The sequence below is a fragment of the Rhincodon typus genome, chromosome 31 (assembly GCF_021869965.1).
Source record: "Rhincodon typus isolate 14 chromosome 31, sRhiTyp1.1, whole genome shotgun sequence".
NCBI classification, from domain to species: domain Eukaryota; kingdom Metazoa; phylum Chordata; class Chondrichthyes; order Orectolobiformes; family Rhincodontidae; genus Rhincodon; species Rhincodon typus.
Genome location: NC_063362.1, coordinates 10,311,672 through 10,333,323, shown reverse-complemented (window position 1 = coordinate 10,333,323; position 21,652 = coordinate 10,311,672).

Genomic DNA, 21,652 nt, shown 5'->3' with positions numbered 1-21,652 from the left:
CTGAAGAAGGGTCTAGGCCGGAAACGTCAGCCTTCCTGCTCCTCTGATGCTGCTTGGCCTGCTGTGTTCATCCAGCTCTACACCTTGTTATCTTTGACACAAAGTGTATTTGCTGCAAATTGGTGTGTCAGATGTAAGATGAAAGGCTCCTGTTCAATTAAAATACAATGGAAAAGTGATTCAAGACAGATGATGACAGAGACAGGTGCTAATTGTCTTGATTTCAGCAATGACTCATCTATCCTTTCAGATTCAAGTCTAGTCAAGAGTTTCTGTACAGAGAATAGCCCCTGGGCGAGGGACAAAGCTGCCATTACTGCTGATTGTGCCTGCACATTTAACTCTGTCTCTATCTCTTTCTCACTTTCTCCCTTTGTTATTTTTTTCTCTCTCAGGCATTGTATATTGCTACCTAAATTTATGGCTCATGAATTTGTAAACCACAGAAGGAGAAAAATGATTTAGAGCACTACTTGCCACAAGGATAGTTGGAGGCCATGACCCTTGAGGATGTGATTAATCCTTTCCTGTATTAAAGATGGCAAATTATAAAACACAATCTCATGAATATTACATTCTTGCCTCAGAATCAGAATACTTAGCTTCAAAGTATAGATAAAGTTTTGAGGAGCATAGATAAGGTAGGCAGAAAGGATCTTTTGCCCTTCGCGTTCAATGACCAGGGAACATAGATTTAAGATAATGGACAGGAGGTTCAGAGGGGATGTGCCATTGGGGAGGGACATCCAGGAACGCGATAATAAATAATAAAGGAAAATATCCCACTTGCTTAAACAACCTTTTCTGAGGATGGGTCACCGGACCCGAAATGTTAACTCTGTTTTTTCCTTCACAGATGCTGCCAGACCTGCTGAGCTTTTCCAGCAACTTTGTTTTTGTTCCTGATTTACAGCATCCGCAGTTCTTTCGGTCTTTAACCTTTTCTATCTGTCTTGGTACCGTCAGAGATCTGTTGTCATGCACTCCAAGGACCTGGTACTCCTGTACACTTTTCGGTTTCAGATCAGTAATTCTGTATTCCATTACTTTTTAAAAAACACCTTATGACCAATCCACTGATATCTTTTCACTATGTCATGCTTTCTGCCTCTCAACTAACCATACAGCCATTTTTTTATTATCTGAACCCTTAATTATTTTCCACACATTGTAGTCTAATTTAAAGATATATAAACTAAATAGCAAGGAACCTTGTATCGAGTCCTGTGGCACCCCACTGGAAACAACATTCCAATCAAAAAAATCCCAGTTGATTATTTAACCTTGATACTTCCTGCTGCTCTTACAATTTTTTGATCCAAGTTGTCATTGTCCCTGATTCCATGAGCTTTTTTTTCAACCAGTCTATCATTTGTCAAAAAACCTTGCTAATAATTAATGTAGACTACATCAAACATGCTACTATCCTCAACTCTCTTTGTTGATGGTGGGTGCGTGGAATGCGCTGTTGGCAGTGGTAGTGGAGTCAGATACATTAGGGACATTTAAGCAACTCTTGGATAGGCACATGGATGATAGTAAAATGTAGGGTATGCAGAGTAGTTTGATCTTAGGTAGGATAATAGGTCAGCACAACATTGTGGGGCCAAGGGGCCTGTACTGTGCTGTACTGTTCTATGTTCTATGTTCTATGTTACACCTTCAAAGAAATGTGATCAAGTTAGTCAGACAGCACCTTATTTTTAACAAATCCACACAGACTGCCCATGATTAATCTGTGTCTTTCTAAATGATGGTTTATACATGTCAAATACTTTTTCTCACTAATTTGGCCACTGTGTGTGGACTGCCAGATGTGGATTTACTCCAATTGTATCTTTCTTGTTTTTTAAAGCATGGTATAATGACAGCAGTTCTTCATTACTAGCCTTGCCTCCAAAGAGAGAGGACTACATTTCATCTGGACCTCATGACTCATCTACTTTCAAATATGCTAAAGTTTCCTCTCTCACTTTGTTTATCCCACTGTAGATAAAAAGTATTCATTAAGTGCCATAGTCATATCTTTCACACACTTTTTTTTAGTAGACTTGACTCTTTGGTTTTCCTAATGCCCCTTTTAATTTTATACCTGTACTTTCTATCCTGTGTTGTAGGTTGAGGGATATTGGTCTTAAGTAATGGAAAAAAAAATGACAGAAATAGACAAGAGATCTGTCAACATTCAACAATAAAGGACAAACTAAGTGAAATTTTCTATGTTGAAATCACAAATTTGCTGTCCCTTCCTGAAATTGTAACGTGGTGCTTTTTTGTGCCTATTAATATGCTGGTGGAAACATTTAAACCGATCTTTGTTAAAGATGTTCAGCATTTGCCATCTGGTTCCTTACAGCCTTATGGCTTGAAAATGTGGTGAGAACATGAATGAATATCCTAGAGTTTTGCTTTCAATATTTGTAGGAACTAGGGAGGCCTCATGCCCTCTGCTGCTATGATTAAGCTGAAGTCTGGAATGGACTGTAATGCATGGGCAATGGAAAAGGTTTAAGGAGTTCAGGGGCATATTTCTGTTCCCATGTTCTCGAATGCAATGCATTCATGTAGCACCATGTATGGTTTTGTCCCAAAACGCTTCATAACCACTCAAATACTTTGAAAGTAATATTATTTCCGAAGTATCAGTAATGTGGGGAATTCAACATCCAATACATTCACAGCAAGATCCCTGAAATAACAATAAAATAATTACTGGAAAATCCATGTGAATGATGTGATTCAGAGATAAATATTAATTAGGGCACTGGACAGAATTTTGCTACATTTCCTCATCACTGAGGATATTTTGTGTTTATCTGAGTGGGTAGGTTGGGCTCATTTTTACCCTGATATTACCCTAATGTTAGCCTGATGCGCTTGTATAACCAGGAAGTCAGTGACAGTGGAATGGAAATGGAACCAGAGCACTGCACCAACGGAGTCTTGGAAAACACCTCCACTAGAATAATGAATGGCAGCTGTAAGCATGAAAATATCCTGCAGACCAATGAGTTCAGCATGGGTAAAATGAGGCAAAGGGCTGGGGTGCATACACTGTGTGAGAGACATGATGTGGAGCTGTTGCTGTTGGACTGGGGTGGACAAGGTAAGAAGTCACATGACACCAGGTTATGGTCCAACAGGCTTATTTGAAATCACAAGCTTTCGTAGCACTGCCCCTTCGTCAGGTGGATATCAGGTGCATTCCACTTGACAAAGGAGTAGCGCTCCAAAAGCTTGTGATTTCAAATAAACTTGTGGGACTATAACGTCATGTCATGTGACTTCTGACTGTATGAGAGAAACAAGGAACAGTCTATGGATCCGTAGACAAATATGTTTGAGGAAAAACCTATTGCAAGCTAAACACTTGCATGAAGAAGTGGGAAAGTGAGATTCTGCACTCATCAATTTTTCACTCTATTTTTCCCCAAAGTGATATTGTTCCTTTTGTTTGCCTCAGTCTCTTAAATCCTTTGCCATGGTCTCTCCTATCAGCAGATTTGATCCACTCCCACCTGACAAATTGTGAATCCATCACTTGATCATTCAATATTCATTTAATTCTTGGTCACAAAGGTGTTTGCATTACCATTTATAAATTTAAGCAATCTTTCACTCTGTTTGACCTGCCCTACCTTTTTAGATCTGCTCCTGATTTAGCCCTTCATTTCTTTTTGAAATGGAAGAACACAATGATTTTGAATATGTACTGGTGCTCCACATAATGTCCTACAGCACAGTTCCCATTTCCTGCACTTGGCCCATACCTTGCATGCCTTGGCATTGGAAGTGCATGTCTAAATACTAATTAATGTTACCCACCATCCTTACAGGCAGTGATTTGCAGATTCCTATCATCCTCTGGGCGAAGAAGGCACATTGTTTCCAGCTGTAGTGTAAATCCCGTAGTCATAAGAATCTTCCCATCCCAGCTGCTGAGATGTTAAAGAATGTGACCGGACCCTGATGAAATCAAAATATAATAATCACAAAGAAGCTATTGTATTCATCACATCTTTACCAGCTGTTTGGTAGATCTATCCAGTAAGTCCCACAACCTTGCTCTTCCCCAGTGCCCAGTTCATTTTTCGTTTCAGATATTTATCTAATTCTCTTTTGAAAGTTCCTAATGATTCTACCTCCATTATCTTTTCAGTTATTGCATTCCAGATCACAGCAATTTATTGGATTAAAAAGTGTTCTTCCTGTTCCTTCTAGTTCTTCTGCTAATCCTCTTAAGTCTATGTCCTCTGTGTAGTGATTGTAATGGGATCAGCCAGGTGAACCTCATGGAATATGAGTTTCCTGATTGGGGCTGTTAATCTGATCCAATTAGGGACCCCTGGCTGAAAGATAAGGAATGTCAGATATTCTGTTCACTCTAAGAGCTGGCTCTGAGGGAGCTAAGGACACTCCATGTATAAATAAAGGGTGACTTGGTGATGGGATATCAACCTTTGTGGTGTTATTTCAATGGAAATGGTCCTGAAAAAAATCACTCACAACGTTTGTGAATTAGGGTAAGTATTTCTGGTGTCATGCCGTTATTTAACTCATTCGATCCTGCCATCGAAGACTGGGCCCAATATGTGGAAAGAATGTGTTACTTTTTTCAGGCAAATGACATTGGGGCAGATGAAAAGCAATGAGTAACTGACCTGACAGCTTGTGGACCTGCAGCTTTTTCAGTTATTAGGAGCCTAACTGTCCCCGAGGCACCAAATATTAAAATCTTTCAAGAGTTGATGGATTTAGTTGAGGTATATTACAATCCCAAGCCTCATTTAATTCTGAAACACTATTGGTTTTACTCGGTAATTCAAGAACCAGGGGAATCTGTATCAGGACTTTTGACTAGGTTAAGACAACTGGCAGAAGCATGTGATTTTGGTTTAACCCTTAATAAGATGCTGAGAGGCCATTTGGTACATGAGATTAATGATGTAACAATGCAAAAGCGTCTGCCAGCTGAAGCCTAACCTGACTTCAAACAGACACTAAAACTGGCTTTATCATTGGAAAATGCAGCAAGCGGAGCATATGAGTTGCTGGGTATTCTGATGGAAGTGAACACCCTCGGCAGGCCAACTGAGCTTGGGGAACATCACTTGAGTGAAGGCAATTGCATAGCCTCACTCAGGACATATCCAGAACACAGGCATTCTAGGTCAGCCCACAGCAAAGCCCCAAAACAAAGCCAAGCCTCAGCCAAATGTTTAAAATATTTTCAGGATCTGGGCTATCAAGCCATTGTAACTGCTGCCAGTATGTGAACGCAAGACAGCAAAAGGGTCTCACTAGACCTAAACTGAGTAAGAGAACTCACAGGCCGGTATCCAGGAGAGTGCACAGCCTGGAAAGTCGACCCACATATGGTTTGGAACAGTTAAATTGCTCAGCACCATCCAAATCAGAATCAATCAAAATTAAATATCTGGTTAAATGGCCATCTGGTTCTAATGGAGGTCGATCCCAGTGTGGCTTTATCAGTGACTGGAGAACCAGTCTTCACCAAAATTTGCTCTGGACTCCAACCTTTATATTGTGCAAGACCTTCGCTAGACTGAGAACCTATACCAGGAAACCTTTAGTGATTAAGTGTACACTTCAGTTCCGGTCTCTTACGAGAAGTAACTGGTTAATTTATCACTAATTGTAGTAAAAGGCTTGGGCCCAAGTTTAATGGGGTGAATTGGTTGAGAAAGATTCATCTTGATTGGCTCAACATTTTTCGATTAGATAATGGCTGACTGATGAGTGAAATCCTAATTAAATACCCAGAACATTTTCAGGAAGGTCCAGGGATTATCAAAGGAGCCAAGGCCACCTTGCATGTTTACCAGGGAACAATTCCACGATTCTGTCCACCCAGTTCCATTTGCCTTATAGGCAGGAATCATGAGGCTGCAAAGTGAAGGAATCATCAAACCAGTCCAGTTTGCAGAATGGGCAGCACCGAATGTGAAGCCAAAGGGGTTGGTTTGCCTTTGTGGGGATTTTAAACGAATGGTAAACTGCTTTTTGCAGTTGGATCAATACCCAAGCCCTGGTATAGAGGATTTATATGCAAAGCTGGCAGGGAGACTGTCTGTCACGTAGCTAGACATGAGTCATGCATACAATTACGACGTTTAAAAGACACTTAGGTAAGTAAACGAATAAAAAAATGTTTGGAGGGAAATGGGCTAAGTGTAGGCAGTTAGGACTAATTTAGTTTGGGATTATGGTCAGCAAGGACTGTTTGGACCAAAGGGTCTGTTTCCGTGCTGTATTGACTCTATGGTGCGGTCTGCCTGTGAACCATGTAAGACAACATTTTTCGATATATCTTGGTACTCGTGATAGTAATAAATCACATCAAATCAAATCGAATCAACAATGATCTCAATGGTCGTCATAGACTCTTCATAGATTTTTGAACCCAGGTCCCCAGAACATTACCTGGGTCTCTGGATTGATAATTGATATATTCTACTTTGAGGTCATGATGCTGCTGGGTGCACTTGCAATGTCATAAATTTCCTTAAAGTGACATTATCTTCCTGCAGCAGTCAGAGACACCTGCTTATGTTTTAAGATTGATTTACAACTTCTGCATTGGTTTTGTGTCACTTTTGTCTCAATCACATCATGCTTGATTTTTCTATTTGCTCATTCATAGGATGTGAGTATCAGTGGCAAGGACAGCATTCGTTGCCTATCACTAATTGCCTTGAGAATGTTTTGGTGAGCTGGAGCATTTCAGAGTCACACACACAGGGCAGTCAGAGAAGGATGGCAGATTCCCCCCTTAGGGAAAATTAGTGAACCAGATGGGTTTTCAAGAAAATTCACTAGCTTCATGTTCACCATTGCACAGACCAGGTTATCCTCCATCTATTTAATTCATCATTTGCATATTTGCCGTCTGTGGATCTGATCTTATGTTGTTCAGTAACAACCACTACATCATGGCATTGCTTTGTGAGATGATACAGTATTCGAACAAATTCTCTGCAATTTCATTATATGTTTGTGAAGCGGCCTGTACTTAACACGAGATTATGGACTCCTTGTGCTTGTGCAGAAATCCTTCATTATAAGTGCAAAATGCCCCCAGAGCAAGCTGGTGTCTTCACTTTTATAAATGATGTATGGAACATTAAGTGCATTTTCACTCGTCATATCATTGATATATGCTTTTGATAAGGCCTGAGCTCTTCCAATGATGCATTGCATAGAAGCATCTTCTGATATTCCAGAGGATTCCAGCTGTGTTTACTGGTCAGTATTGCATTGGCTGACTACACTGCAGATCAGGATTTTATATCTGACATCTGTGTTCCTGTGTTAGGGAATTGGAGAATCAGTCACAAGTGAATACTATCAAGCTACTTTTACCAGGAAGGTGTATACGTAGGTGAGATCAGCTGCTGTGCTTGGTTGTGAAGCCAACAGCAGTTGCATAGTTTAGAATTACTCACTTGCCCAACTGTCATACAAAGTGAGCTGAATAGGATGGGAGTTGCCGGCGGGAGGTAATATTAATGACTGCCAAAAAATATAGACCGGCACCCTCAACAGAGTTCTCAACAACCAGCGGCATGAGGCAGAATGCAAGAAGGAGAGGTTTTTTTTTAACAAAGCTGCATGGCTCACATTTCTGCAGAGTCAGAGCAGCACATCCTCCCATTTCTTGTACGGAGAGCAATTGCATCCAGGAACGAGTGTGTATGAATGAACGTGCTGGGACAGGTCAGTCTGTCTTCCAGTGTCCTGAAACAGAGCAGTGGAGGAGGGCAGGACAGATTCCTCTCTACAAGTGACATTACATGGAGAAGTTGCTGAGACATTGGGGAGAGAGAGAAAGAGTTAACCTTGTCAGAGTCACTGATAAGTTGAAGATGTTTGCAACATGTCTTGACAAATGCCTGGGTGTTCAGCAGATGAGGAGTTCTGAGAATCCTGAATTGGAAATTGTTACATTTACCAAACTGATATCAGATACTTGATGTAAAACACTGACATTTAGAGCTTGGTTTTTACTTTGGGGTCAGGAAACAGAGGACGGGACAGTTTCCACATTTGTAATTCGCCTGTAGTGTGTCTGTGCGTGTGTGTGTGGGGGGGTTGATGGTGATTGTTACAGTAATTAACCAGGAAGTTTGACTGAGGTGTCCCTTTATTGGCACAGAGACAGGTTTCGTGTTCAGGAGAAGATGGTGAGTGATGTCTCCCTGAGCTGACGGGCAGTTTCAAAGGAACAGCTGGCTGCAACCCAAGGAGGGTAACCAGAGATGTGCTACAACAAGGAAATACCACTTTAAAACTTTAATTCAAACATCCAGTAGTGTCCTGGAGATTAAATAATAATCCCTGCAGCTACCAGGACATCGGCAAATCCCTCAGATTATAGAATCCCTACAGTGTTAAAACAGGCCCTTCGGCCCAACAAGTCCACACTGACTCTCAGAGCATCCCACCCAGACCCACCCCATCTACACATCCCTGAATATTACAGGCAATTTAGCATGTCCAATCCACCTAGCATGCACATCTTTGGACTGTGGGAGGAAACCGGAGCACCCAGAGGAAACCCACACAGACACGGGGAGAACGTGCAAACTCCACACAGACAGTCAGCCAAGGCTGGAATTGAACCCGGGTCCCTGGTGCTGCGAGGCAGTAGGGCTAATCACTGAGCCACCGTGCCACCCATGGTAGCATGTTAATCGAATGGCCCTTGAAGCCACTGCTTGGGGTTGGAGGTGTGGGGGAATGTGGTGGGAGATAGTCACACACCTCCTTCTGGAATATGCCTTTGCAAAGGAAGTCTGGAGAGAGATGCAGCGGTTTTTTGTCAAGGTTCATCCAGAGTTTCTGTGTGAAGCACGACTCTGTGCTCTATGGTCTGTTCCCCAGGACGCACACCGAGACCAACATCGACTGCTCCTGGAGGACCATCAACTCACTCTTTGGTCTGCCTGAAACTTGTTGGTCTTCCAGAGCAAGGAGTAACCCCAACTGAGGGTTGCAGACTGGCACATTTCAAGGTTCAGGACTACGTGCTGGGGGATGCACTAAAGCTTGGGGCAGCTGCCGCCAAGGGGCACTGAGAAAAAAACCACTGTCTGAGGTCTTTCTGCTGAAGTTAAATCGGGTCTGCTCAGTTATCAGACCCCCAGGTGCCTCAAATGCATGTAAACATAGTCTTGTACAAGTAAGAGATGCCTTTGGTTTGTTTGTTGGATACAGTCAAACTCCAATGCTTGTTTCTGCTACTGTACAGAACCAAACTGCTTCAGTTACTAAGATAGCAAGGACTGCAGATGCTGGAGCCAGAGGTAACAAAGTGTGGAACTGGAGAACACAGCAGGCTAGGCAACATTAGAGGAGCAGGAAGGTTGATGTTTCGGGTCAGGACCCTTCTTCAGAAATGGGGAGCCTGGGAGGAGCTCAGAATTATATGTTGATAATGTCCTCCTATTTCAAGGACCATAACATTCCCCCTCCGGTGATTGAAAATGCCCTCAAACGCATCTCTTGTGTTTCCTGCACCTCTCCCCTCACATCCCCTCACCCAAGAAAAACAAAAACAAAGACAGAACCACCTTGTCCTCACATATTACCCCATCAACCTCAGCATCCAACATATCATTCTCCGCCACATCTGTCACCTGCAATCTGAACCCACAACTAAAGAGATATTTCGCTCCCCACCCCTATCTGCCTTTCGTAGGGATCACTTTCTCCACGACTCCCTTGTCCGGTACACACTCCCCACTGACCCCACCACCCCCAGCACCTTTCTCTGCAATGACAGGAAGTGCTACACCTGCCCCTACACCTCTCTCCTCACCTCCATTCAAGGCACAAAACAAACCTTTCATATCAGACAGGGGTTCACCTGCACATCCGTCAACATGGTCTACTGCATCCATTGCTCCCAATATGGCCTCCTCTACATCGGTCAGACCAAGTGGAGACTTGGAGACTTGGAGACTGTTTTATAGAGCATCTGCGCTCTGTTCGTGACAAACAAAAACACCTTCCCATTCCCTGGATGACATGTCCATCCTGGGTCTCCTCCAGTGTAACAATGACGCCACCCACAAACTGGAGGTGCAGCACCTCATATTTTGCCTTGGGAGCCTGCAGCCCAATGGCCTAAATGTGGACTTTACCAGTTTCAAAATCTCCCCACCTCCCTGGTCTCATCCCATGTCCAGACCTCCCTCTCATCCTCGCCTCCTTGACCTGAGACAACCTGTCTGTCTTCTTTTCCACCTCTCCGCTCCTCCCACCTCACTGACCAATCCCCACCACTCCCTACCTGCACTCACCTATCACCGTCCCACCTACCTTCCCCAGCCCCACACCTCTCTCTTTTTATTTCGGAGCTCCCTTCCCCCTCCCCCATTTCTGAAGAAGGGTCCCGACCCGAAATGTCAACTCTCCTGCTCCTCTGATGCTGCCTGGCCTGCTGTGTTCCTCCAGCTCCACACTATCTCTGCTTCAGTGGCTGTGCATGTGTATAAAGATATTTTTTATGAATAAAGTATATTTTTGAAGTAAAAGCAGCAAGTTACTGGAGTGGGAAGGAGACCAGATTAATCCATCAGCTCCATTCATCCATTTCCATTTTAGCTCTGCCACCAACTTTTCACATGCTTCAGGGCTTTGCTGCCTTAAGAGGTGGGTGCAGCATTGGCTGTTGATTGACTGTCACAATGGGAACATTTGCTTACTGCAGTTAGTCTTCAGCGTGCATGGGTGTGTGGAGGAAAGCTGTCAAGACCGCGAGTGTCCCTGTCACACCCAACTGTAGAAAGAAGAAGATCCCTGGGAAAACTGTGCCTGGGTGTTTCCTTGCAAGGTGAACAACGAGAGAGTGTGAGCAAGGAGACTCTCCTTGTCATGTTTCCCCAGTTGTAAAATCGACAAAAGACCAAGATGCACAGGCATGGAAACACCGAGAGTTACTCAAAATAAATTTGCTCCCAGCAAAATTTCAAAAATGAGTTCCAGAATAAAATTAGCCATTCCTGAGATCAGAAAATGACGAATCTGTCCGAAAAGAGCTGAACGTTTGCAGTGCAGTCTCACTGTCCAAAACTCTGAATGACAACATGCATTTTCCTACTTTTCTTTCAAAGTCAACTTGCTGTTCAATTCCAAAAGTTTCAGTGTTGGTGTCAGATGTCCAGCAGTTTACTTGACAACTTTCTGGTGAATATGATAATTATCTTCAAACTTCATTGGAGAGCACTGCCACTCAGTGGTGAACTATAGTCACTGCTGACACCCTTGACATCTGCACACATGTTCTGAAACATTGCTTCGTAAGTCTCCATTGAAACCGAATAATTAAGTCTAACTGCAATGCAGTACTGGGACCCAGATCTGGTCCCTTAACCACTGAATATTGTAAATAATTTAAAACAAGACCTAACTGTCAATTTTTGACTACAAAGAAAAATATTCCTGAGACGGCTTGACTGGGTGGACACTGAGATATTGCTCCCCTGGTTAGATTGTCAAGAATTAAAGTTACAGTCTCAGACCATTAGACAAAGGAGCAAGAGTGGACAATTCATCCCATTGAGTCTGCTCTACCATTCAATGAGATCTGATAATTCTCAACTCCATTTATCTCTCCCTTTTCTCACAGATTAAAAATCTTCCATCTTAGTTTTGAATACACTCAATGATCCAGCCATGAACAAAATAAAGGAACAACCAGTTAGGAACAATGTGAGGAGGAATCTTTAGAGTTCCTTAGCTAGAAGAATATCCATTGCCTTCTTGGATGGTGGAGAGGGCTGGAGAGACCATGGCCCAGCTTCAGTTCCCATATCTGAGAGAACAAGGACATCTTTCCCTGGCCAAATTCTTTTGACAAAAGGGTGTCATGAGAAAGAATTGTGATTAAACCAACGACAACAAAAAAATAAATTTCAGTTTTACATGCTGACAGACTCTTTGGCTGTAGAAATTTTCTGGATGGAGAAAAGACATAATAGTAGCCAATTTCATTGGGCATCGCACTGTGCCTTGTGCTTAATTCATGTCCTGCATATTTTGAGCATCCAGCAATGCTGTCTAAAACAAGTGTTAGATTCCTTATATATCTCCATCCTTCTGTTCTTCCAGCTCCCTAACATCAACATAAAGCTCCACTTAAAAATCAAACTTGCATCCAATGACATGACCGGATGTTGCATATTGACTGTGATACATCATATCAAAGAAGATTCATTTCTTGTTCATCAGCCAATCTGAAACAAAGATAATCTCTCTTTAAGCACTGACTCTTAAACAACACATGCATGTGTGGCAATTGTCAGCAGTAGATAGCATTGAAATCTCCTGGATAATGTACTGCATTAATATAACAGGCAAATTGGTATTAAATACTTGCCTGTACTGGAGGAGCTAGTTGCAAAGGCCCCACATATCATATATTCCCCTCATTGGCTGTTTTGGGCAGGTTTTCTTACACTTCTTCGACCTATGAGCTGTCATGTATCTCTCATCCGCTTCTCTCCTTGCTGAAAACTGATGCTTCCCTGGCCCAACACCTTGAGTACACAAAGAACACCCCAGTACAATACCAAAAGCAGACCATATATAGGTGGGTTAGCCATGGGAAATACAGTTTAATGGGTTTAGGGTAGGGGAGTGGGTCTGGTTGGGATGCTTTTTGGAGGGTCATTGTGGACATGATGGGCTGAAAGCCCTGCTTCCACACTGTAGGGATTCTATGATTCTTAAACGGAACGCATACCGCACTGACACCAAGTCCCTTTCTCTAACACCTTGAAAGGTTTAAGTCATTTGTGACTTTAGCTTATAGACTGGTACTGCAGATAACTTCTTTCTGGAGGTATTCATGCACCTGAGTTTAAACATACTCGGCTTCAAGTAACCCTCTTCAGGGTTTTATCCTAACACTTCTGATCTGGAAAAAATATTAACATTTTAATCTTAGGTAATCCATTTTCACCATATCTTTCCTTCCCAGGAACTCTGGTCTACACAAGTTCTCCATCAAGGAATTCACAGAACTGCTGAAACTACAATAAGACTGAAAATGAATCTGTCTCTTGAAGTATTGCATGTTTTTCCCAAATTTGAAAAAAGTAAGTTCCAGAAGTTTCTAACAAACCTTCAAGCCTCATTTACCTTGTTGGTTCACAAAACAATCCTTGGAAAAAAAAAACATCCATTAATACCTCCCATGAACTGTTTTAATGGAAATCATCACATCTACTGAAATGCTTATAATTATTAACTTCAGACACACAGAAAACCCACAAGTTACTAACGCAAAAAATATAAACCAAACTTACTACAAATGATTTTGAAATGTATATAAATATATGTACACCACAACATATGTATTTAGGTCCTGCCCTGTTAGTATACATATGTATTTAGGTGCTACACTGATATAGATAAGTAGATATGTATTTAGGTCCTGCATTGAAACAGGTATGTATGTATGCATATCTTTAGGTGCAGCACATCAGCTGAGGTGTAAAAATAAGACCCGGTGTGTTGGGTGGGCGAAAAAGGTTTCATGGTCCTGAAGATAGCAATTGAGTTCTTCCTAATGTCGTGGTCCATGTTTATCCCTTAATCTATATCAGGTAAGTATATCATCTCCATTTTGTATCAAATGTAATAATGACAGGAATGAAATCCTAATCTTTCTAAGCATCAATGTTAGTACAAGTCTTTCTAGGGAGATCCCCTGATCTGAGTTTAATACTGTGCAGCATTTACCATACAGACTGCAGCAGCTCATGAAGAAAATCCAACACCACCTTCTTAAAGACAATTGGCAATGGGTGATCAACACCAGTCTTGTTATCAGTGGGCACTTCCCAAGAACTCTGTTAAAGCTCATAAATTTGTCATTACTTTGTTTTATCGATCACTTTTTTCTGCTCCTGAAGCGTTCAGTTCCAGAGCTTCTTCCCAGTAATTCCCAGAGCTACTTTTCATATCTGAATCTAAATAATGAGTGACAGCAGATTAGTTGTATCATCCGGCCTCTAATTGGCTTGTACATACAGACATTATCCAGCAGATGTCACTAGTTAGCAGACAATGGGAGACCCATGCTGATTTTTCTCGGTGTGATTCTGAGATAACTGTTTAAAGCTGTTTGTCTCAATTTTTTTGTTTCTGTACATATCCTATTTCCATTCCATTTCTGTTCTACACCATAATTACCTTATCTTTTAATCACCCTTGGCCCCAACCCTCCCTTTCGCTTGACTTGATGCTTAATTAAAAACTATTAAATCTCTTAACCGTTCCGCTGAAAGACCATGACAGCATGGTGGCTCAGTGGTTAGCACTGCTGTCTCACAGCACCAGGGACCCAGATTTGATTCCACCCTGGGTGTTTGTCTGTGTGGAGTTTGCACATTCTCCCTGTGTCTGCATGAGTTTCTTCTGGATGCTCTGGTTTCCTCTCACAGTCCTGAAGATAGCAATTGAGTTCTCTCTGATGTCCTGGTCCATGTTTATCCCTTAATCTATATCAATGAATTATATCATCTCCATTTTGTATCAAATGTGATAATGACAGGAATGAAATCTCAAATTTTTCTAAGCAACAATGTTAGTGCAAGACTATCGAGAGAGATGGGTGGATTGGCTGTACTAAATTGCCCAAAGTGTCCAGGGATGTGCAGGCTAGGTAGGTTAGCCATGGGAAATGCAGTTTACTAGGTGTAGGGGAGTGGGTCTGGGTGGGGTGCTCGTCGGAGGGTTGGTGTGGACTCAATGGGCTGAAATGCCTGCTTCCACAGTGTAGGGATTCTACGATTCATTGGCCTGAGCTTAGAAGAATGAAAAGTGTAGTGATTGTAAAGAGGTCAGCCAGATGGACCTCATAGAATACGAGGTCCCTATTTGGTTCTGTTAATCTGGTCTAATCAAGGAGTCCTGGCTGACATAATTATATTATTGGGGAGGCAATAGGCTAATGGGATTATTGCTAGACTGTTAATCCAGAGAGCCAGATAACATTCTGGGGACCTGGGTTCAAATCCCGCCATGGCATATGGTGGAATTTGAATTCAATAAAATATCTGGAATTAAGAATCTAATGATGACCATGAATCCATTGTCGATTGTCGGAAAAGCCCATCTGGTTCACTAATGTCCTTTAGGGAAGGAAACTGCCATCTTTACCTGGTCTGGCCTACATGTGACTCCAGACCCACAGCAAAGTGGTTGACTCTCAACTGCCCTCTGGGCAATTAGGAATGGGCAATAAATGCTGCCTAGCCAGTGACACCCTCATCCTGTTAATGAATAAAATAAAAAAACATAAAAGGATGATTGTTAAGGATATTGAACTAGGAATGCTTGACTCAGTGAGAAGCTGTGTTATCGTCAAAGGCTATGCATTTGTGAATAAAGGGTGATTGGTGATGGGATGGAACTTCAAGAAGTGATCTTACTGAAGCATAGAAGATCTGGTAGGGACTGAATAGGGTGGATACCAAGAGGATGTTTTCTCTTGTGGCTGAAGCTACAACAAATGAACATAGTTTAGGAATAAGAGACTCCCTTTTAAAACAGAGATGAGGATTTTTTTTTGGTTAGAGAGTCATTAGAACATGGGATTGTCTTCACCAGAAAACAGTGGAGACTAGATCTTTGTACATGCTCAACGCTGAGTTAGATAGATTTTTGGTAGACCATGGAGTCATGTGCAGGAAGGAAAATGGACCCTGAGACTGCAGTCCAATAAGCCATGATCTTATTGAGGGACTGAATAGCCTACTCCTGTTCCTATCTCCCTACATGCCTGACAGTATTTTCTCAATATTACTCAAAATTACATTAATTTGGTTTACATTATAATCAAGCTCAAAAAGCTATCATTAGCTGTGTCAATGGCAATATTAAAGCCGATCACTGCCCTCATGTAAAACTGGACTGGTCTTTTTTTTTTACTCACTAGATCACTACAAGCTAAAGCCAATTATTACTGAAGGACGACACAGATCGTTTTACGCTACCACATCACGGGACTAAAGGGCATTTTTGTTCCAATGTATCAGAATATATTGGATGGATCATGTGTCCAGAAAGTGGCAACTGAAAATCAATACAAAGAAGTGTGGGGTAAAACTTTGGAAGGGAGGGACTTTGGAGTACATGTCCATGGATGCCTTAAGTCAGCAGGACAGGTAGATGGAGTGTTTAAAAATGCACATAGGTTGCTTTCCTACATTAGAAAAGGAACAGAATAAAGTAACATGGGTGTTTTTCGAGAAGGTCTTGCATTATATAGCACCCTTCATGACCCTCCATGCTGTCCAACCAATTAAGTACTGTTGAAGTGGTATAGTCACTGTTATAATGTAGGAAATATGGCAGTCAACTTGTACATAGCAAGCTCTCACAAACAGCAATATGATAATGATCAGATGCCATTGCTTGCATTGTTAATGGCAGGATAAATGTTGGCCAAGCCAGCAGGGATAACTTCCATGGTCTTCTTCAAAATAGGATCATGTGTCAATGTCCATCTGAGGGTGCAGCTACAGGCCTCAAGTCATTCCCTCATCTTCAACAGGACAGCATATCTCTTAGTACTGCACTGGGATGTGAGGCTTATTTTTGTGCTCAAATCCTGGAGTGGGATTGTGAATATATAACCTTGAAAGTCAAGGGCAATAGTGCAATCAATGAACCACAGGATATAAATTGGATTATAGTACAACTAGAATACTTTTGGCAATCAGATTACAGACAGAATGTGATTCCATTGAAGAGGATAGAGAAGAGAGTTGTGATAGAAAAATAGAAAATAGGAGCTGGAGCATTTGGCCCTTTAAGTCTGCTCAACCATTTAATATTATCATGGCTGGTCATCCAACTCAGTACCTGTTCCCATATTTCCACTACACCCTTGATCCCTTTAGCCCTTATAATCACATACAATTCCTTCATAGATACATTCAACGTTTTGGCTTCATCAGAATTTCACAGGCTTACCATTCTCTGGATGAAAGAAATTCTCCTCATCTCAGTCCTACATGTCTTTATCCTCTGTTTCTGGACTCCCCAGTCATCGTTCTTGCATTTACCCTTACTAGTCCTGTTAGAATTTTATAGGTTTCTAAGAGACTCCCCCTGATTTTTCTAAACTCCAGTAAATATACTCTTAACCATTCCAGTTTCTCCCCAGATATCAGCACTGTCATTCCAGGAATCAGTCTGGTAAACCTTTGTTGCACTTCCTCCATAGTCAGAACATCCATCTGCAGAAAACAAGAACAAAACTGCATACAATACTCCAGGTGTGGTTTCACCAAGGCCCTGTACAATTGCAGGAAGACATCCCTATTCCTATACGTGATTCCTCTTATTATGAAGGTCAACTTAACATTTGCTTTCTTCATGAAGATGTCTTCAGAAATTTGCAATTTTAGCAGTGAGGAAAGATTGGAGAGGCTGGGGTTGTTTTCTCTTGGATAAAGTCCACTTGTTCACCAATGTCCTTTGGGGAAGGAAATGTGCCAACCTGGTCTGGTCTACATGTAACTCCAGACCCACAGCAATGTGGTTGACTCTTAACTGCCTTCCAAGCAATAACAAATTCGCAATAAAAGCTGGCCTAGCTAGTGATGCCCATATCCTATAAATGAATAAAAAAAATTAAGATGTATTAAATCATGAGAGTCTATGTAGTAGGTAGGAGCACCTATTTCCTTTAGCAGAGAAGTCAAAACCAGGAAGGATGAATTTAAAATCATAGGCAGAAGGATTAGTGTGAATTTAAGGAGGGTGGTAGTGTTTGGGAATTCACTACTCCAAGGAACGGGAGAGACAGAGACCCTTGCTGTTGTATTGCAATGCCCATAGAGAGGAGTAACTTTTAAAAAGAGATGTGACACAGCCACCAAAAGAAAGAATCAAAGGACAAAGTTTGCCTATAAGATTTTACTGTAACAAACAAATTAAAAGCAACATAGATCGACACTAATTAAAAGGTATCTAATACATCGTGCTAACAAGATAGGTAAATTTTGCTTTGACTACCTAACATATTTAGAACATGTCTTATGAAATCTTTATACTGTGTACTGCACTTCTAGCAGATCTGTAGCTTGTTAGGAGTGGTCCAGAGTTCCTCCTAGCCTTTTGGTAGTTTCTTGTGTCTCCATCACAGCAGGCAGAAACTTCTAACAATCATCCACTCAGCTTGCTTTCCATGGATATCATTACTACCAGCAAGTCACACCTTGACAAATCTCTATTTCTCAAACCTTGGAGAGTCCTGTTTATTCAGTTCCCTTTTTCTTTGCACAGGAACTGAATCCCACCTACATTGGGACTGGTTGCAAGCAGTGGCTTCTTTGTTTCAAAATGCGGTTGTACTATTTCTGTGAAAACATGTTAAAATTGCTTTCCACCAATTCAGTGAGTTTCTGTGTGAATTTCTCTACTAATGGTGACTGGATCACAACAGAATTTCACTGAGAGAAGATGTTTATTATCAATTCTCTGTTTTACTTGCGTTAAAGGTACTTTTCAAAATATCACTGCCTTGCAAATTTCAGTATGAGTGACAGTATTTTAAAACTACTTGGATATACACTTGAAGTGCCAAAGCTGACAAGACTATTGTCCAAGAACTGGAAAGTGGGATTCTGCTAGATTGCTGTCTTTTTCGTCAGAAAATGTCCTTTTTCTTAAAAGCAGTTATTATCCAACTGAAACAATTGACATTCATTTAACACCTTTTGTGTTATAAAATGTCCACAGGAGATTCACAGGCGCAAAATAAAAGAAAATAAGAAACTGAACTAAATGAAAAACTTTTAAGACAGATGACCACAAACTTAGTTAAAGATATAAATTTTAAGAAGTGTTTTAAAGGAGGAGAGTGAGGTGGAGTTAGAGAGGTGTAAATAGGATATTCCAGTGTGTTACTTGACTGGTAGCCTAAATAAGTTGATGTGCACAAGGTGATAAGTGGATGGGACTTTTTTTTTTATACAGATTCCCTACAGTGTGGAAACAGGCCCTTCTGCCCAACAAGTCCACACTGATCCATCCCCCTATAACCCACCCATCCCTGAACACTATGGGCAATTTTAGCATGGCCAATCCACCTAGCCTGCACATCTTTGGACTGTGGGAGGAAACTGGAGCATCTGGAGCGAACCCACCCAAACACGGGAAGAATGTGCAAACTCTACACAGTCACCCAAGGTTGGAATTGAATCTGGGTCACTGGAGCTGTGAGGCAGCAGTGCAAACCACTGAGCCACCGTGCCGCCCTGTTGATATTTAAGATGTGGTCAGCAGAGTTTTGGGTTGACCTCAGGTTCATGGAGGGTAGAATCTGGGAGACCATCTGGAAGTGCATTGGAATAATCTAGAGGTAATGAAGGCATGAACGTTTTGGATGTAAGGCCAAATGTAATATTTCCAACTACACTAAGGACACAAAACAATGAGGGGATGTGAGTTGTGAGGAGGATGCGAAAAGGCTTCGAGGAATTTAGACAGGCAAAGTGAATGGTGAAGAACATGGCAGATGGAACATAATGTGGAAAAAATGTAGGTATCCACTTTGACAGGATAAACAAATGCAGAGTATTTCTTAAGTAGTGAGAAATGGGAATGTTGATATGTAAAGAAACTTGAATGCCCTTGATTCTAAGCCACTGAAAGCTAATATGCAGCTGCAGCAAGCATGTAGGAAGGCAAATGTTATATTGGCTGTTGTTAAGAGAAAATTTGAATACAGGAGTACAAATGCCTTTCTGCAATTGCATAGAGCCATAGTAAGACTCCACCTGGTGTATTGTGAGGTAGTAAGAACTGCCGATGCTGGAGTCAGAGATAACACAGTGTGGAGCTGGGGGAGCACAGCAGGTCAGGCAGCATCAGAGCAGCAGGAAAGTTGACGTTTTGGGTAGGGACCCTTCTTCAGAAATTATCCTTTTGAAGACGGGTCCCGACCCGAAACATCAACTTTCCTGCTCCTCTGATGCTGCCTGGCCTGCTGTGCTCCTCCAGCTCCACACTGTGTTATAGCGGGTGTATTGTGTACAGTTTTGGTCCCCTTACTTCAGGAAAGATATACTTGCCACAGCGGGAGTATAGCAAAGGTTTACAAGATTACAGGATTGTCCTATGAGGGGAGATTGACAAGAATACATTCTGTAAGTCTATATTCTCTAGAGTGTCAAAGAATGAGAAGTGATCTAATTAAAGCATCCAGAATTCCTACAAGGATTCGAAAGGGTGAATGTAGGAAGGATATTTCACTTGGCTGGAGAGGGTTCTAGAAACAGAGGACACCATCTCAGAAGAAGGGAAAAGACCCTTTAGGGCAAAGTGGTAGGATTTCTTCACTTAGGACGCGGTGAATCTTTAAATTCTCTACTCCAGAAGGCTGTGGATACATGGCCACTCAAGGCAGAGATTGATAGATTCCTAAATATCTAAAATGTCAAGGGGTTTGCAAGTAAAGTTAAAAATGACATTGAGGTAGAGGATTAGCCATGATCTAATTGAGTGCAGAGCAGTCTTGATGGGCCGAATGGCCTCCTCCTCCATTTGTTTCATATGAATGGGGATTTCAACAGAGGGTGAGCTGATAAGTAAATGAAGCTTGATCATGTCATGGAGGTGGCAGTAGCTGGTCTTTGTCGTGACATTGGCAAACGTTACAATATACATACTAAGGGACTAAAATGCTCTTCACAGTGAAGTAAACAGACAAAAACTAAAACTGAGTCCATGGCCAAGATATGGAGGCAGATGACTAAGGAGCTTGATCAAAGAGGCAAGATTTAGGAAGGGCCTGTAAAGAGAGGAGAGAGATGGAGAGGATTTAGGAAGGAATTTCAGAGTTGGTACCTGAACAACTTGGCCACCAACGATGAGGGAATACACAGAGATTCAGAGTTGGAGAAATGAAGAATTTGCGGGGAGGGCAGTGGGGAGGAGGATAAAGGGGACAGTTAAACTGGAGGTCACTGGGATAGACCAGGGCATTGTGGATTGGTGGGTGGGGCAAGGTGTTGGGCAGATTTGAATGGTAGGACATGTATTTTAAAATTTGTGGGTTAGAAACACTCTTGTTGGTTGTATAGTTTATTTTCTTGAGATATTCAGAACCATCAGTACCTACCAGAGATGATCAAAGTACCATTAAGCTGGATGAATGCAATTCTTTCAGCTCAACTGAACCATCTGTTGCTGTTCAATTCAGAGTGAACACTGCACCAGGATTGGGTGGTGGAGAGAGTAGGTACGGGGATGGTGTGCTTTTGTGGTGAAGTGGTAGTGTCCTTGCCTCTGAGCCGGGAGGCACAAGTCCGAGTCCCCCTAGAGCTATGTAGATTTCTGAACAGGTTGTTTAAAAACAAAAACAGAAATTGCTGGAGAAATTCAGTGGGTCTGGCAGCATCTGCAGAGAGAAAGCAGAGTTAACATGTCCAGTCCAAAAGAGTTCTGAGTGTGGGGTTCTCCCAACCCCTACACCCCACGCCTTGACTTCACCTGGGCTGTTACCAAAACCAACCCATTATCAGCCACTAATGGTCCACATGAGCAGCTATTGGTTCTCCCAGGCTGACCTCTATCCATTCCTTTGTCTGCCCAAGTGTTGTTCTAC